Source organism: Canis lupus, chromosome 1 (assembly GCF_048164855.1).
Source record: "Canis lupus baileyi chromosome 1, mCanLup2.hap1, whole genome shotgun sequence".
NCBI lineage: Eukaryota > Metazoa > Chordata > Mammalia > Carnivora > Canidae > Canis > Canis lupus.
Window position 1 is genome coordinate 71,360,901 of NC_132838.1, and position 17,617 is coordinate 71,378,517.

General features: G+C 38.4%; 1 protein-coding gene across 11 annotated transcripts in view; it reads right to left on the reverse strand.

Moving 5' to 3' along the window:
* Window positions 1-2,309: 2,309 nt before the first annotated feature.
* LOC140637920 (uncharacterized) overlaps window positions 2,310-17,617 on the reverse strand; it is a 49,577-nt gene continuing 34,269 nt past the window's right edge. For 5 of the 11 annotated variants that reach the window (XR_012035049.1, XR_012035036.1, XR_012035021.1 and 2 more), the window contains 3 exons: window positions 6,191-6,602; window positions 3,534-3,656; window positions 2,310-2,502 (listed from right to left, as the gene is read on the reverse strand). The gene's annotated coding sequence lies outside the window, so the exon portion shown is untranslated. The other 6 variants (XR_012035040.1, XR_012035044.1, XR_012035032.1 and 3 more) reach the window with 2 other exon arrangements.

Below are 17,617 nucleotides of genomic sequence, written 5' to 3' on the forward strand. Positions count from 1 at the left end.
ATTTTTATAATAAATTTATTTTTTATTGGTGTTCAATTTGCCAACATACAGAATAACACCCAGTGCTCATCCCGTCAAGTGCCCCCCTCAGTGCCTGTCACCCATTCACCCCCACCCCCCGGGGAGGAGGGCTTTATAACAGGGTGAGAATAAACAAGCAAAGTCTGAACTAGGGCAGTGGCAGCGGGAATGGAAAGGAGGGAATAAATTCAGAAGACATTCTGGAGATAGGATTTGGCCATTCATTGAATATGGAGGAAAGTGGAGTCAAAGTTGAAGACAGTTGCTATTTTTTTCCTCTTCTAGTTGAAAGCAAATAAAAGGTTGATTCTGCTTATATGAGAATATATCTAGAATAGGCAAATTCTTTTTTTTAAGATTTTATTTATTTATTCATGAGAGGCACAGAGAGAGAGGCAGAGACACAGGCAGAGGGAGAAGCAAGCTCCCTGCAGGGACCCCGATGCCGGACTCAATCCCGAACCCCAGGGTCACGCCCTGAGCTGAAGGCAGACCTGCAACCGCTGAGCCACCCAGGCATCCCAAGAATAGGCAAATTCTTAAAGATGGTAAGTGGAATAAAGGTTGCCAGGGGCTGAGGGAGGAGGAAATGGTGTTCACAGTTTCTGTCTAGGTTGATGAGAAAGTTTTGGATGTGAATAGTATTGATGATTGCACAAAATTGTGAGTATACTTAATGCCCTTGAATTATACACCTAAAAATAATTAAAATTGTACATTTTATGTTATATATATATTACCACAATAAAAACTTAAAAAAGTGAAAGGATATATTTTTAGAGAAACGATCAGCAAAATTATTTACACATCAAAATCATTCCTTTTTTAAAATTTCAGATTTTTTTCTTTTTTTTTTTTTTTAAAAGATTTTAGTTATTTATTCATGACAGACAGAGAGAGAGAGAGGCAGAGACACAGACAGAGGGAGAAGCAGGCTCCATGCAGGGAGCCCGAAGTGGGACTCAATCCAGGGGCTCCAGGATCACACCATGGGCTGAAAGCAGCGCTAAACTGCTGAGCCACCCGGGCTGCCCAGAATCATTCCTAATTAGGGACATACATACATACCTTTGTGGCATGCTTTATATAATGAATTCACATGTGTTCACTGAAGAGTATTATATAGTTGACTCCAGGATAGCATAGGTTTGAACGGCATGGGTCCACCTATGTGCCCATTTTTTTCAGTATATACAGTACTGTATTTTTTCTTATCATTTTCTTAATAACTTCTTTCTCTAGCTTATTTTATTGTAAGAATGCAATATTAATACACATAGTACACAAAATATGTATTAATTGACTATACTATTGGTAAGGCTCCTGGCCAACCTTAGGCTAATAGCAGTTAAGCTTTTGAAGGAGTCCAATGTTATATGCAGGTTTTTGAATCTCCACATTGTTCAAGGGCCAACTGTAATCAGTGCTATAAGAGAATGTGGAGAAATGACTTGCAAAGAGAGTCAATTTAATTTTTAAAAACTATACACTGAGTGCCAAATTTCACACTCCATCTCATTTACTCCTTATACAATCATGAGGAAAGTATTAGCTTCATTTATTAATGTTTTTAAAGCTGGATTATTCTTAAGTCAGCATTTTCTGATTTGTCATTATAAATTGATGTGCATAGCTACTGAATCTTTTTCAAAACCAGTAATTGTTTACTGCATCTTTATGTAGCTAATCAGAGTTTTGAGAGTTTCAAGCATGAACACCATATTTCAAAGTTAAATTAGTGGTAGTGTCTACTTACATTAATTCATTCACTAAGTAGAAGAATTAGTGTCATATAATGAGTCTTGATCATTGACATGTCTCTTTATGAAGTTCTTTGGTTTAATTTTTTTTTAGATTGTATTTATTTATTCATGAGAGACAGAGAGAGAGAGGTAGAGAAACAGGCAGGCTCCATGCAGGGAGCCCGACGTGGGACTCGATGTGGGACTCGATCCTGGGCCTCCAGGATCATGCCCTGGGCTGAAGGCGGCACTAAACTGCTGAGCCACCCGGGCTGCCCTAATTTTTATTTTTAAGATTTGTTTTGCCTCTTCTTGTAAATTTCGTAAAATAGTTTTATTTTTTACCCTTGAAATTTATATATTTCCCTACATATTCTACTAAACTTGAGATAATTCTTAGAACCTCCAAATAATAGTAAAAATGTTGTCATAGGTATTTTTTTAAGTCCAGATACAGAAAAAAAAGACAGTATCATTAAGCCTATGAATCATCCCACTTATACTCCATGAAAGCCACACAAATATTAGCAATAAGGACAAGGATCATTCAAAAAGGGTCAGGAAGGTTATATTTAAGGGATAATTTTTCTTACTTCAGCATGTGCACATTTGGAAATATCAGTGCTTAGGGGTGCTGGGTGGCTCCCCCGGATAAGCCTCTGGCTCTCAATCTGAGCTCAGGTTCTGATCTCAGGGTCATGCATTCAAGCTCTGCATTAGACTCCATGCTGGTTGGAGCCTATTTAAAAAAAAAGAAGAAGAAAGAATATATGAGTGCTTCAGGTAACTTATTTGTAATATTCATTCACTTTATGACTTTTAATTAGAAAAGTTTGAAATTTATTGCCTAATATAAATTTAGTGTTGTAATAGATCAGATATTTCCCCAGCAGTGCTTCAGAATATCAGAGGCATTCCAGTTCAGGTTAGCAAGGGAGCCCCAGACCATCAGACCATCAGACCATCAGGGGGTCTGCTATTGTTTTTCTCATGTTAAGTTAAAAAAAAAAAAATGTAACTTTCAAAAATGGGCAAATCCTTAGAGACAGAAAGAAGATTAGTAGTTGCCACAGCCTGGGGAGAGAGGGAGGAAGGAGCCGCTGCTTCATGAGGGCAGGGTTTCTTTTTGGAGTGATGAAAATGTTCTGGAGCTAGAGAGTGGTGATGATTGCCTGACATTGCCAATGTACTAAATGCCACTGAATTTTCACTGTCACACGGTTAAATCAATAAAGTTTATGTTATATCTATTTTACTGCAATAAAAAAGTAATCTTATTACAAAATGGTAATTTAAAATTATTTATACCAGCATGAGGAGATAAACATCACTGGCAATCTGGCTACCCAGATGGAACCAATGCTGCCATTTTGGGGACTATCCTCCTAATTGTGCTTCTGTGTATCTAATTATGGTCTGTCTTAGTTAAGTAACACAAAATAGAAAGCAGGTGTCTTCTGGAGACCATGGGCAGAAATGCAGTGGGGCCTCAGAAAAGGGTAAAGGCCTCTGGGAGCTGAAGGGTCATCGAGAGGTCAGGCAGAATGGGCTCTGTGGGTCATAAGAGACACAGAGAAAGGCTGAGACACAGAGGGAGAAGCGGGCTCCCCATAGGGAGCCTGATGTGGGACTGGATCTCAGGACCCCGGGATCATAACCTGAGCCGAAGACAGACGCTCAACCACTGAGCCACCCAAGCGTCCCTTACATTATCTTGCTTCACTTCCCCATCCACATGGCAGATTGCTGCCCCATAGCCCCTCAACGTACCTGTTGACATGCCAGTTCCCCACAAACTGGCTGGTTTTCTCAGACCCAATTCCAAGTTCTGCTCAGCTTTAGCCAGGGGATTCAGGTCAGGCAATATAAACAGGAATTAATTCAGATCATTTGCTTTGAAAAATTTTGAGACAGAGGTATCATTAGCGTTAGGTGTTTTCCAAGGCATGAAAAAATCATAATGATAATAACAGTTATGATTATAATAACAGATAATAACAGGAACTTTAACAACATATTGTACATATACAGTTAATAATTTTCTACATTAGTAGGTATTTCACAACCAATTGCAAAAGTAGGTGTAATTTAATTAATTGGTTAACTAATTTAAAAGTCGATGTGAAAAAAAAAGTTGATGTGCACTATATCTTCAGTGAAGTCATCAATTTGGCACTTCACATGGAATGCTCTGGAATTATTTTTTTCTTAATTTATTCTCTGATTAAAGGCCAAGCAGTGCTTAGGATGCAGGTTCTTTAGAGAATTTCTTGATAATATGAGGATTTAAGTAAGTATTCTTTTTAAAAAAAAATTATGTATTTATTGGAGAGCAAGAGAACACAAGCTGGAGGAGAGGCAGAGGCAGAGGCAGTGGGAGAAGCAGGCTCCCCACTGAGCAGGGAGCCCAATGCCAGGACTCAGTCTGGGACCCTGAGATCACGAGCTGAGCCAAAGGCAGATGTTTCACGGACTGAGCCACCCAGGTGCCCCAAGTAAGTATTCTTTTTAACTGAAAAGGGCAATTTGGGGTTTTGTTAAAAATTAAAGTATAATTTACATTCTACAAAATCCTATTGTAAATGTACAATTCAGTTTAATGAGTTTACGAAGTTGTGCATATGTCACCACAATCTCATTTTACAGCTTTCCCTTCACCCACAGAAGACCCCTCTACCTAATCGCATTCAATCTCATTTCTACCTTTAGCCCAAGGCAACCACCAATTTCTTTTCAGTCTCCATGGATTTGTAAAAAGGATAATTTTATAAAAATTTTTATAGACTTTGTGGAGCTCTCAATATCATCATATACAAATAATGTCCAATTTAATGAGATAATCTCTCATTTGATCTTCATCAAAATATGTAATTCACTACCCTGTTTTTTCTACTATACATTCAAAGTTATACATATGCATAGTTGAAGTATGTAAGTATATATTTATGGGGGGTGAGCTCATTTTTTAAGTCCTCCTGAATTGTCCCGCATCAGCTGCTGCTCCCTGCCCCCATCAGCTTTTTTTTTCTGCCAGTCACCATCTGAATTCATGGGCTCTAGAATGGGATGCTGCTTTGTCCACACAGGCCGAGGAATCATGAGAGAGGAGACAGCCAGACTATCCTTTCTGCTTCGTCCCGTATTTTTCATATGACTATGCCCCATGCCTCTGAGGATACGCTAAGCTCATCAAACATTTGGATTATCACACACGGGTGGAAAAATTTGAAAGTATTCCTGAAGTCCTGGATATAAGTGCTGAAGGAGTTAACCCTCCACAGGGACTCCTCATTCCTGTTTGAATCTCTTGCTTCTGTCGTTAGGCCTATGAAAGTATCTCCTTCTAAATCCTGTCATACATAGATGTCCCCAACCCCTGCCACTTTCCTGGAAACTCTAGTCCCAACACATAAGGATTAGTCTTACTGGAGATCCACACTTCTCTCAGGACTCTAAGTATTCAAGTACGAGTTACTTGATCCCTGGGTGGCTCAGTGGTTTAGTGCCTGCCTTCGGCCTAGGGTGTGATCCTGGAGTCCCGGGATCGAGTCCCACATCATGCTCCTGGGGATGAGTCATGCATTGGGCTCCTCACAGGGAGCCTGCTTCTCCCACTGCCTGTATCTCTGCCCCTCTCTCTCTCTCTCTGTCTCTCATGAATAAATAAATAAAATCTTAAAAAAAGAAAAAAGTATGAGTTACTTCATCCAGGTTGGAGTTATATACTCCAGAGAAGAGGGCCTAGGAACCAAAGTTGGTGGTGGCCTCTCAAGTGTCAGAACAGGTCAGAACAGGTGGGCATAGGTGTGACGGAAGACTGGTGTTCCAATCTCAGGAAACGTGTCAGAGTAGCTGTGGGTAACTTAAAATTGAGTTCTCTTGATAGCTCTCCTCCACTGGAAGTTGAACATAACTTTTATTCTCTGGCCTATCCAGGCTAACTACAGAATAAAATACACAAATATATCATCATGTTTATCATACCATCCCCCAAGGACAAATTTTAATTCTCAGAAGTCGTGCAGTAAAGTCATGAGGAGGGAGAGAAGTATTTTCCTGCTGACTCATAATTTGCAATCAATAAAATCTGTCTTGTACATTATTTACTGCACAAATATAATATAAGCAGTATTGGTTCTCTTCCCTCTCCCCCTTCTCCACTCTCTGCTTTCAAATTATGACCTCTCGGGTCTTCTAGGAAAACAAAGAAATCCTATTGTTAGTTCATAAACTGTATGTTTTCTTGGCTGTTCCCTTAACTGTCTTAGACTCAGCTGAAGCTGTGAAATCAGTACTTATAAGTTCTTGATTAAATTCTTGGCCAAGGTCATACTCTGTCTAGGGAGGAGGAGAGGTCATGATTTCATTCTTCTAGTTAAAAGCACATAAATTAGTATATGTTCTTAATTTACATGATTTCTACTTACCCTATTTACTAAGCAACTCATGGATACAGTGGCATTCTGTTAGTCCTGTCCAGTGATGGTTCTCAAATATGGGCAATACAGTTTTGATAAGATAAAGCTGAGTTTACTGCTTGGATTGGTAAGAAGCACACCTCCACAGAGCTTTGGCAATGTCTCAAAGAGGGTAAGGTCAGGTCAGAATTTATTGAGAATTTGAAGTTTGTCTTAAGGTGAGTCTATCAATGCAGAGATTTGACTAGAATTGGGTAAGGATTAGACAAAACAGGATTGGTGGAAACAATAAGGAATGGGTTTTGAGGCTAGAGCTTCAAAGAATTGCAGGGCACAAACTGCCTGTTGATGCCTTCCATTGGAGACTTTCTTTTGGGAAGTTCTGTGATGAACTCTCAAAGCTTGATGGAAAAAGAAACTCCTAGAAAAGTAATGAAGATAGAGGAATAAAAAAAACAGGTTAGAGAAGAAGGTATGTGAAGTAGTTTCAGTTCTCAGTGTCCATGGTAGGTGGAACGTAGTTGGTTTGGGTTATTAGCCCCCCTTTTCAATCTCTCCAAGTGAATTAAGCTGTTAGAAACAGATAAATTCCAAATGTATGTTGCTCAAATATGAAAAAATTTACTCTTCATTCAGGTTAAGTCCAAAATAAGTGTTCCTAATCAATGTATGGTTTTCCTCCTTGGGGAGAGGACTCCAGCTTTTTAGAAACTGAGCTCCTTTATCTCTTAAGGCAATGACCCTCACATTTGAGCAGTCACCAGAATCACCTGGAGTTTTTGCTAAACTATAGGTTGCTGGGTCTTATCCCTAAAGTTTCTTGTCACATGACCCCACCTAGACACATAGAGAACTAGGAAATCTTATCCCTTTGACTGAAAAATAATTTTTGTAGAAAATGAACCTTAGTGGATATGTATCCACTTCTTTCTAGCCTAGCATGTAACCAACATAACTCCAAGAGCACCCATTTCCCACACATAGAGCACACTCAACTCCTCCAAAGACCTATCCAATTTACCATATTCTCTTTACAATCCTCTTTACTAAACCCAAAAGTGTCTCCCCATGGTTTACACCTTATAAACCAAAAAATTGTTTGTTCTACAATACATAATGGTTAAACAGGGATAGGATAAAATGCCCATTTAGACAAGAAAAATGGAGAAACACAGCAGTCATAGCAATTTGTCCATAGCAATGACAAAATCCTGTAGGACAGGCATGGATAGGAGCGGGAGAGCAGTTCACTTAGCGGATCCAAGCATGCTGTCTAGAAAGAACTCCCTTTGGCCATAATCTGTGACACTTGTGGTCATGACTTCATTGTGACCCTTAGTAGGCTTCTGATCTATTTGCAATCAGGCAGTTCAATGTGCTTATAACTGCACTTTAGGCAGAATTCTGAAGCCTAAATCTACTTTTCTATTTCTTTGTCCCCTATTGCTCTTTTTAAAAAAAGAGAAATGCTTTTCTTTAAGATTTTCTTTCTTTCTCTTTCTTCTTTCTTTTCTTTTCTTTTCTTTTCTTTCTTTTCTTTTCTTTCTTCTTCATGAGAGACACACAGAGAGAGAGGCAGAGACACAGGCAGAGGGAGAAGCAGGCTCCATGCAGGGAGCCCGATGTGGGACTCGATCCCGGGACTCCAGAATCACAGCCTGGGCTGAAGGCAGGCACCAAACTGCTGAGCCACCCAGGGATTCCCCACTATTGCTCTCTCAATGGGGACTACATTGAGGCCCTTTTGAAACAGTAGGTGAAAATGTCGCATTCATGATGGCTTGTTGGTGTAGATATGTTTTGGTATCTAAGACCTCTTTCAGGCTGGTCTCTTACTGTTGGGGTCTGCAGTCATTTTCTGCAACCCTTAGAAGTCCCAAAACTTTGGATTCTCATTACCTTCCATTTTTCTGTTTGCAAGCTGGCCAGTTCTTCCCAGATGTCCATGATTTATGATAACTTGCTAAAAGCAAAGTAAATGTTAGCATACACTAACATGCCTACTCTTACTAACCATTTCCACTCAAGCTACTGACTTGTAGACTCTGGTCTTCTTTCCAATCCATCAGTTTTGCCAAATGTCTTGTGGCTGCATGAAACAATAAATCTGTGTGTATTCAGTTTTTGACTGCTTCCCCTGATCACTAACCAAGCTTCATATACTTTAGATTTTTGTCACATCAATATCCTATTTCTGATACTAATTTCTGTATTAGTTAAGGTAAATCTGGCTGCTCTAACAAATGAACCAAAAAATGTAAGCTCAGTCATGATAGATGCTTATTTCTCACTCATGTGAAGTTTCATGAGATTCTTAATTGCTAGCAATTTCCATCTTTGTAGTGATAGAGCCTGATTGGGGCTCTGCTATCTCCTAGGGCTTCAGTGTTCTTGGCTTGATTTTCTGCATCTAGCTTACAGTCAAGAGACTGTGGGCTAGGCATATTCTCTTCTTAACATTGCTGGTCTGGAAACAACACGCATCACTTCTGCTCACATTTTATTACTGAGAACAAGTCACATGGCCCTACCCAGATGTAAGGACTAACAAAACATTAGTCTCTACCTGAGTAATCCTTTTGTAGCAAAACTCCACACTGTGGAAGGGAAGCACAAATCTTTGGTGGCCATCAGGTCATATGCCACACCAGCAAACCCTATCATTTATGCCATCCAGGCAAAATCTAACTTGGATATAGGTAAGTATTCTACCAGTTAGAATTGCTTTGGGCTGTTAGTAATATATTTCAGAAATAAGAGTGACTTAAACAAGACCAGAGTTTATTTCCCACTCACATAAAACATGTAGAAATGTATCTACAGAGAGAAAAGAATGAAGCACATCTATAATGAGAGGAACTGAGGCCATGTGTTTTCAGAAGGTTCTGCTGGCCAATTCCAGGTTCTAACCCTGACTTTGGAGTCCATTAGACACCTTTCTTTTTTCTTTCCTTTTTTTTTTTTTAAGATTTTATTTATTTATTAATGAGAGACACACAGAGAAAAGCAGAGACACAGGCAGAGGGAGAAGCAGGCTCCCTTTGGGGAGTCCAATGCAGGACTCAATCCCAGGACCCTGGGTATCATGACCTGAGCCGAAGGCAGAATCTCAACCACTGAGCCACCCAGGTGCCCCTAGACACACTTGTTTTCTTTTAATAATTTTCTTTGTTCTCTGACCTGGTCTGACAGGCTTACTATTACCTGCAACCCAAATCAGATCTCCTATTTGAAACCAAAAGTTATTTCTAAGAATATCAGCAATACTATCATTGCTTATTAGGAGGTATTTGGGCACTTGTGACAGTATATAGGGCAAATTGATGCTAAAAATTATTTCCTTACTCTCTTGACTTGCTGAAACTTTCATGGGCAAGGTTCTTAAAAATTTTGGGGGGGAATGGTCTTTTGTATGAAAAATGTACCTGGTTTGTGCTTAAAAATTGCTTTGAAATATTGTGGGAAATGATTTCCTCCTTAGATTTGTCTTTGTAAGATAACTTTTTGGAACTCAAATTTGAGTCTGTTGCCAAACAAAACATTGAGAAAATTATTTTGGAGAATTTTTATGGTAAAATATCTTCCTGTTACTCTCAAAACAAGTGATCAGATATTTTTATCCTATTTCATCTACCCCTATTTGCAAAGCTATTCTATTTGCACTTTTCTTTGTGAAGACATCATTTAAAAGGATTTATGTTATGCTCAGTCTCCCACACTAACTAGATTTTGTAGCAATCAAGCAGCTTCAAATACTCTTATTGATACGTTTTCAAAGTGAGAAAATCTTGCTTTGTCTTACTCAGGTTTTGATTTATCTTGAAACTTTAAAATACATTTTAAAAAGAGTCGGGTTTGAGCTATATATTGTTAAAAAGAGACAAAAAGCTTCAGACAGAGTCACTTATTCTAAGTCCCACACCATCAAACTGAGACTTAATGCCTAACTTAATTATAGTTTCAACCTCTCCTGGGAGTAGAATTTTAAACTAGTCAATCTGGAATTACCTGGTCAGCACTAGTAAGGTAATCTTTCTGACAGACCGCTGTTGTCTTCTAAAGAAAGATAAGCTTGTCACAAACAATCCATTCTTGTCTACTTTCTTGTCCTTCCCCCACTTCCCCCACCCTGCCTATAAGTCATTTTGTACAACTCCTTGGAGCTCCCTTATTATTTGCTAGATGGATACTGCCTGATTTATGAATCATTGAATAAAGCCAATAAGGTGTCTTTAAAATTTACTCAGATGAATTTCATTTGTTTGTTTAACAATATTGGTGGCAGTGGTGGGATCTGAGAGAAACTTCTGTTGGCTTTAGGGACAATGAGAAACACAGACACTGGTACACAACAAACTCTTTAAAAAGAAAAAGAAAGGAAGAGAATTCAAATAGATTTTATCTATCTATCTATCTATCTATCTATCTATCTATCTATCTATCTATCTATCTTATTTATCTATTTATTTTAGAAAGAGAGTGTGTGAGAGCATGAGCGGGGTGGGGGGCGGGCAGAAGAAGGAGAGAGAGAATCTCCAGCAGACTCCGCACTAAGTGTATAGCCCAACTTGGGGCTCATCTCATGACCCATGAGATCATGACCTGAGCTGAAGCCAAGAGTCAGATACTTAACCTACTGTGCCAACTAGGCACCCCTGGTGTTCTCTTTCTTGTCATTTCTGAGGGTCGTGGGTAAGTTCCTCTCCATTCTGAACTTCACTTTCTTTCTGTCAAGATCACAATCTAATTGGCTTTCCTGTTCAGGGCTCAGCATGTCAGCCTGAGCTGGCAGATAGTTCCAACTGGAACCCAAGTCTCTAGCCTTTAGTTAAGTCTGCAGTTCCCCATTTAATTGAAACCTTCAGCTCTTGGTTCAGTCCCAATCCCACATTAGGATACTGTTGCTGGTTCAGTTTGTACTCCCCATTTGTTTGGGTTTGCTGGTTCAGTACTTTCTTCAGTTGACAATTGCTAATACACTCAAGGCCTCTGTCAGCCAGTCCATAGTAACATCTCTTTCGTTACTGTGGTATGTTGATGTGCACACGTTTATCTTGTTTTGTGTAAATAAAATTAGTGGGCATGAGTCAAGACCTAAAAGCTGTTTCAGTGCTAACCACTTAACTCAAAGACTTCTGGGTTAGGATAACTTGGTCACAGATTGAGTTAGACCGATACTAGGTCACCTGCCAATCTCAAGAAAATTTCCATGCAGTGAGGTACACTGTAAAATACCACACAATCCCCAACACAGTGGCATGCTCCTCTTAGGTATTAATTTGGCTCTGTGGGACGTAAGGCTTAACTAAAGAAATGTGATCCTTAGTTCCAAAGAGTTGAGCTTGTCACTTTCTAGCACAATTGTTTATATCTAAGAACTGTGATCCTGGAAGCTGTAGATGTCTACACAAATGGCAAGGTCTTACTAAAATTTGTGTCCTGAGAACTTGGCTTGGTAACTCTCAGGTTGGGGGCCCCAATATACGGCCGGACAGTACTATGGGTTAACGTCCATTTGTAGCTAGGGTCCTGCCAAACTGTCACCCCTCAATCTAAATTTACAGTGGCCAGTATGAGAAAATGATCTAGTTAGACAAGATCATTCATTTAAAAGTGAACTTCAAATCAAGTGAACTCAAGTCAAACAAATAGAATGGGACACTTAGTTTAACTGGCATTCAGAAGTCTCCAAAAGGCTTCCAACATTCCAAAATAGCTTTATTGATAGATTCATTACAAATGGTTAATGAAAAATTAAAGATATAAAAAATACTGACATTAACTCCTATGATTCCCCTCTTTCTTCCTTTTAAAAAGTACTTATTGTAGTAATTCTATCTGAGTTGTCTTTCTACTCTGAAGACATCACAAGATCATAAACAAAAGTTCACCAAGTTGATGGCCCTACAGATGCCTCCGTGTCTACCCTTGAAGGAGTACCCCCATAGAGCTCCTCCTAGGGTTGATGGTACTCTTGAGGGATTTTCTGATACAATGATAGGATATTCTTTTAAACAGCCAGGAAGAAACTAAAATTATTATTATTTTTTTAAAAGATTTTATTTATTTATTCATGAAAGAGAGAGAGAGAGATAGAGAGAGAGGCAGAGACACAGGCAGAGGGAGAAGCAGGCTCCATTCCGTGCAGGGAGCCTGACGTGGGACTCGATCCCAGGTCTCCAGGGCCACACCCTGGGCTGAAGGCGGCACTAACCGCTGAGCCACCTAGGCTGCCTGAAGAAACTAAAATTAAAATTAAATGGAAAACTGCCAAGTTTTGATAGACACCAGAGTCTGCAGATGAGATCCTCAGAAAACTTGCAGAAGCCAATCAACGGTAAAAATTCTTACCAGAAGGAGAGGCGAAAAGATCGTGGCAGTGTAGGAGGACCCTAGGCTTGCTTTGTGTCACAAAAACAACTAGATAACTATCAAATCATCCTAAATACCTTCAGAAATTGACCTGAAGCCTGGAAAAACAAACTCCACACCTAAAGTTAGAGAAGAGAACATATCAAAGAAGGTAGGAAGTGCAGAGACATGGTTCAGGGGAGAAATGGATCATGGTACCGTGGAGGGGAGGGAGCCATAATCACCAAGAAGGATGAGAGAGAGGAGCGTAGAGGGGAACACACAAGGAGGATGTTTCCCCATAGTTACTGGCTTGGAAAGCAAGAGGGGCTGAATTTTGTAAGTCCTTGCAACCAGAGAGGCTTAAAGCCTGAGCTGCTTACACTAAGCCCCACACCCTGCACTCTTGTGGAACTGCCCTTCTCAGTCAAGCTTACCTCAGTCCCAGATCCCGGGGTCCTATTCACTAGAAGACTGGCACAAAACCCCGCCCCTATCATGTCTCCTGACCAGAGTTTTGCATGGCCTTGGTTCTGGAGAAGGTGGTGACAATTCTCATTTCACAAGAAGACCAGAGCACAGCTAGTTAAAACTTGTCATATTCAGACCAGAGACTAAACAATGCCCACAGAAGGCACTACACATGTCTGGTCTGAAGGACAGAACAGCCAGAGCACAACAGCAGAGTGCCTGCAGCACACACTAGAGACACTCCCTGATATGCCAGGCCCAGACTACTTCTTCGTAAGGCCATTACTTTCAAGAGCAGGAGACATAACTGGCTTTTCTAATACACAGATACAAAGACTTGGACAAAATGAGAAGACAGAGGAATATATCCCAAATCAAAGAACAATATAAGGCCACAGCCAGAAATCTAAAGACAGTATAAATAACATGCCTGGTGGAGAATGTAAAGCAATGATCATAAGGATATTCACTGGACTTGAGAAAAAATAGAAGATAATCAGTGAGACCCCTATGACAGAGATAAAAGAGTTAAAAAAAGAAAAAGTCAGAGATGAAGAGTGCAATCAATGAGCTAAGAAACACTCTTGTTACAATAAACATCAAGCTGGAAGAAGAGGAATGAATTCATGACCTAGAAGACAAAGTAATGGAAAGCAATGAAGCTGAACAAAATAGAGAAAGAATTATGCAAAACAAGAATAGACTTAGGGAACTCAGTGACTCCATCATAGTAACATTCCTACTATTATAGGGGTCCCAGAAGAAGAGAGAGGAAAAGGGGCAGAAAACTTATTTGAAGAAATAATAGCTGAAAAATTCCCTAATCTGGGGAAAGAAAAAAATATCCAGATCCAGGAGAAAAAGAGAACCCCCAACAAAATCAACAAAAAATAGATCCACACCAAGATACATTATAATTAAACAGGCAAACATATAGCAACAAAGAAAAACATCTTGAAAGTAGCAAGACTAAAGAAGACAGTTATAAGGGAAAACCCACAAGGCTATCGGCAGATTTTTCAGCATAAACTCTCCAAAGCAGAAGGGACTGGCATGATATATTCAAAGTACTGAGTGGGAAAAATCTGCAGCCAAAAATACTCTATCCACCAAGGCTAACATTCAGATTAGAAGGAGAAATAAAGAGTTTCACAGACACTAAAGGAGTACATCACCACAAAATCAGCCCTGTAAGAAATACTAAAGGGGACTTTGTAAGTGGAAAGAAAGACCAAAAATGACAGTATGAAGGTAGTAAACACAAAAGCAGGTAAAAATGAATATTTCTATTAAAAAATCAGTGAAGGATCTCATAAAATAAATGGATATAAAATATGACAACATATAACTAAAATATGGGGAAGATAGAAGTAATGAATGGGTTCAAACATAAAAGACCATCAAGTTAATACACAGATGTTATATACAAACCTAACCACAAATCCAAAACTACTAATAAATGTACAAAGAATAAAGAGAAATAAATCCAAATATATCACTAAAGAAACCAGCAAACCATAAAAGAGAGAAAGATAAGGGTCAGAAAATATCTCCAAAAAAACCCACAAGTAATAAAACGGCAATAAGTACATATATATCAATAATTACTTTGAATGTAAATGGACTGAGTGCTCCAATAAAAAGATATAGGGTATCAGAATGGATAAAAAACCAGGACCCATCTATAGATTGCCTATAAGAAACTGATTTTAGACCTAAAGACATTTGCAGATTGAGACTGAGGGGATGGAGAAACATTTATCATGCAAATGGTTTTCAAAGAAAAGCCACGGTAGCAATACTTATATCAGACAAACTACAGACTTTAAAACAAAGACTGTAACAAGACACAGAGAAGGACACAATATAATAACAAAAGGGATAATCCAACAAAAAGATGTAATAATTGTAAATATTTATGCACCCAACATGGGAGCACTCAAATACATAAAACAGTTAATAATAAACATAAAGAAACTAATTGGTAATAATACAATAATAGCAGGGGACTTTAACACCCTACTTGCTTCAATGGACAGATCATTTAAACAGAAAATCAACAAAGAAACAATGGCTTTAAATGACACACTGGACTGGATGGACTTAAAAAATACATTCAGAACATCCAATCCAAAATTAGCAGAATGCACATTCTTTTCAAATGTACATGAAAATTCCTCCAGAAAAGATCACATATTAGGCCACAAAAGAAGCCTCAACAAATTCAAAAATATCAAATTCATACCATGCAATTTTCATGACCATAATGCTATGAAACTAGAAGTCAACCACAAGAAAATCTACAAAGACCAGAAATACATGGGGGGTAAATTACATGCTACTAAACAATGAAAGGGTCAACCTGTAAATAAAAGAAGAAATAAAAAACACTTGGAAACAAAAAAATGAAAACATAATGGTCCAAAATCTTGGGATGCAGCAAAGGGATGTTATGTAGCAATACAGGCATACCTCAAGAAGCAAAAAAAAAAGAAAAAAAAATTCTCAAATAATCCTAGTCACAGCAATCAGACAGCAAAAAGAAAAAAAGTCATCCAAATTAGCAAGGAAGAAGTAAAACTTCCAGTATTTGCAGAAAACATGATACTGTATATAGAAGAGCTGAAAGACTGCTAAAAATTGCTGGAACTGATAAAGAAATTCAGTAAAGTTGCAGGATACAGGGGGCATCAGGGTAGCTCAGTGGTTGAGCATCTGCTTTTGGCTCAGGTTGTGATCCTGGGGTCCTAGATCTAGTCCCATCATTGGGCTCCCTACAGGGAGCCTGCTTCTCCCTCTGCCTATGTCTCTGCCTCTCTCGCTAATGAATAAATACATACAATCTTTAAAAAGTTGCAGGATACAAAATCAATGTACAGATATCTGTTGAATTCTATACACCAATAATGAAGGAGCAAAAAGAGAAATTAAAGAATCGATCCTATTTACAATTGCACCAAAAATAATAAGATTACCTAGGAATAAACCTAACCAAATAGAAGAAAGACCTCTTTCATTGAGGAAAGAAACTGAAGATGACACACATAAAAATGGAAAGACATTTCATGGTCATGGATTAGAGGAACAATTATTGTTCTACACAAAGCAATCTACAAATTCAATGCCAATGAAATCCCAATGAAAATACCAATAGCATTTTTCACAGAGCTAGAACAAATAATACTAAAATTTGTATAGAACCACAAAAGAGCCAAATAGCCAAAGCAATCTTGAAAAAGGAAAGCAATTCTAGACTTCAAGTTATATTACAAAGCTGTAGTAATTAAAACATCTTGGTACTGGCACAAAAATAGACACATATATCAATGGAACAGAATATAAAACCCAGAAATGAACTCAAAATTATATGGTCAACTTATCTTTGACAAAGCAGGAATTAATATCCAATGGGAAAAAGACTGTTTCTTCAACAGATGGTGTGGGGAAAACTGGACAGCCACATGCAAAGGAATGGAACTGAACCATTCTCTTTCATCATACAAAAAATAAACTTAAAATGTATTTAAAACCTATATGTGAGACCTAAAATCACAAAAATCCTAGAAGAAAGAACAGGGAGTAATTCCTCTGATATTAGCCAGAGCAACTTCTTTCTAGATATGTCTCTTGAGGCAACGGAAACAAAAAAAATTAACCTATTGGGACTTCATCAAAATAAAAACTGCACAGAGAAGGAAACAACAAAAGGCAACCTACAGAATGGGAGAAGATATTTTGTAAACAACATATCTAATAAAGGGTTAGTATCCAAAATATGTAAAGAACTTATAGAACTCAACACCTGAAAAACAAATAATTCAATTAAAAAATGAGCAAAAGACATGAATAGACATTTTTCCAAAGGAGACATAGTGATGGAAAATAGACTAGATGCTCAACATCACTCATCATTAGGGAAACAAATCAAAATCACAATTAGATACCACCTTACACCTCTCAGAATAGCTAAAATAAAAAAAACACAAGAAAGAACAGGTGTTGTTGCAGATGAGGAGAAAAGGGAACTTTCTTGCACTGGTGGTAGGAACGCAAACTGGTGCAGCCACTCTGAAAAATAGTATGGAGTTTCCTCAAAAAATTAAAAATACAACTACTTTATGATGCAGCAATCGTACTATGAGGTATTTACAAAAATAACAATCCAAAGGGATACACACACCCTGATGTTTATAGCAGCATTGTTTACAATAGCCAAATTATGGAAACAGAGCAAGTGTCCATCAATTGATGAATAAATAAAGATGTGACATATATATTATATATAATATATATTAGATCTATAATGGAATTTTCCTCAGCCATAAAAAAGAATTATCTCTTACCATTTGCAAGAGAATATGATGCTAAGCAAAATAAATCATTCAGGGAAAGACAAATGCTATATGATTTCACCCCCATGTGGAATTTAAGAAACAAAAAACAAGGCGGGGGGGAGAAAGAGACACAAACCAAGAAACAGACTCTTAGCTATAGAGAACAAGGTGCTGGTTACCAGAGGGGAGGTGGGTGGGAGGACAGATAAAATAGGTGCTGGGGATTAAGGAGGGCACCTGCTGTGATAAATATCAGGTGATGTATGAAAGTGCTGATTCA